This window comes from Chrysoperla carnea (genome assembly GCF_905475395.1).
Source record: "Chrysoperla carnea chromosome X unlocalized genomic scaffold, inChrCarn1.1 SUPER_X_unloc_90, whole genome shotgun sequence".
Taxonomy (NCBI): domain Eukaryota; kingdom Metazoa; phylum Arthropoda; class Insecta; order Neuroptera; family Chrysopidae; genus Chrysoperla; species Chrysoperla carnea.
The window spans coordinates 13,732-15,429 of NW_025408223.1; the positions used below are offsets into that span (position 1 = coordinate 13,732).

At 28.4% G+C, this 1,698-nt stretch overlaps 1 non-coding gene across 1 annotated transcript; it reads right to left on the bottom strand.

Moving 5' to 3' along the window:
- Window positions 1-640: 640 nt before the first annotated feature.
- On the bottom strand, window positions 641-759 carry LOC123304769. The gene has a single exon (XR_006536755.1). It is a non-coding gene; the product is annotated as a 5S ribosomal RNA (ribosomal RNA).
- Between the last annotated feature and the right edge of the window lie 939 nt (window positions 760-1,698).

A 1,698-nucleotide genomic window follows, 5' to 3' on the forward strand; every position in this document is an offset into this window, starting at 1 on the left:
TTAGTACGTGAAATTGCACAAGATTTTAAAACCGATTTACGTTTCCAAAGTTCAGCTGTTATGGCATTACAAGAAGCTAGTGAAGCCTATTTAGTAGGTTTATTTGAAGATACCAATTTATGCGCAATTCATGCAAAGCGTGTTACAATTATGCCTAAGGATATACAATTGGCAAGACGTATTCGTGGAGAACGTGCATAAGCGTTTTAAATGACAATTTAAAAAAAAAAAAAAACAAATAAGAAATATTTTCGGTCCTATATATAGGACCAACATATATTATTAAATAAGAGTATATTATTTTTATTAAAAAATATATATATATATATATATATAAATTATTGAAATAAAATTAAACATTATTAAAATTTTGTTATAATTATAAGCGATTGCTATTTCTAAAAATAAATAAATTTCATAAAATTTATATTATTTTATATTCATTTGAAATATTAAAAAAACTTCTCGCTTTAAAGTAACCATGATATGAGTTATAAATGCAATAAAATTTTATACAAAAAATAATATTTATTTGTTGACGAATAATATAAAAGGTTTACATTTCTAAATAACATATATTTATATATGGTGTGTAAAAAAAAAGAAAAGAAGAAAAATAATTTATATTTTTAATATAAAAAGGCAACCGCACACAGTGTTCCCAAGCGGTCACCCATCCAAGTACTGACTGTGCCCAATGTTGCTTAACTTCGGTGATCGGACGAGAACCGGTGTTTTCAACGTGGTATGGCTGTTGCCAGTAATAAATGAAAATTTTTACAAATATATATTTTTCATAAATATCATTAATATTAAAGTATATTATTAAAATTTTCAATGAAGTAATCAATTTAAATATATACTTATTTATTATACCATATATTTTAAATAAAAATGCAACCGCACACAGTATTCTCAAGTGGCCACCCATCCGTGGTACTGACTGTGGCAAATGTTTCTTAACTATTATTTTATAAAATATTTATACAAAAAATAATTTACTCTTATCAAATATTAATTTGTGGCCTGTATTAAGGCCTATGTTATTTTCATTTTTTAGCAAAAATAATGAAATATTTCAATATATTATTAAAGTAACAGATCATTTCTTTTTTGGTGCTGCTTTTTTAATTTTTGTAGGAGATGATTTGGCAACAGAAGCTTTCTTAGCTTTTGGTGCTTTCGGTTTACGAGCAGGGCTACTTTTGGCAGCGGATTTTGTACTTTTTGCTGGTTTTGCTTTAACTGGTGCTTTTTTTGATGCCGCTGATGATTTTGCAGTAACTTTTTTAGCAGCAGTTGATGATGATGGAGTCGCTTTTTTTGCTTTAGGCTTTTTGGCTGCCAATGATGTAGTTGTGGCTTTCTTTTCTTTTGGTGCCCGTTTACTTTTAGCACTCTTTGCTGAACCTTTTGCTCCACTTTCTTTTTTGGATACTTTTGATTTAGCTGAAGAATTAGATGAAGCGGAAGCAGCCAATTTGAATGAACCAGATGCACCTTTACCTTTAGTTTGTACCAAGGCTCCCTCAGTTACAGCAGCTTTTAAATATTTTTTAATAAATGGTGAAATTTTATCAGAATCCACTTTATAATTTGCAGCTAAATATTTTTTAATTGCTTGTAATGATGAACCACCACGTTCTTTTAAATTTTTAATTGCGTTAACAACCATTTCTGATGTACGTGGATGTGTTG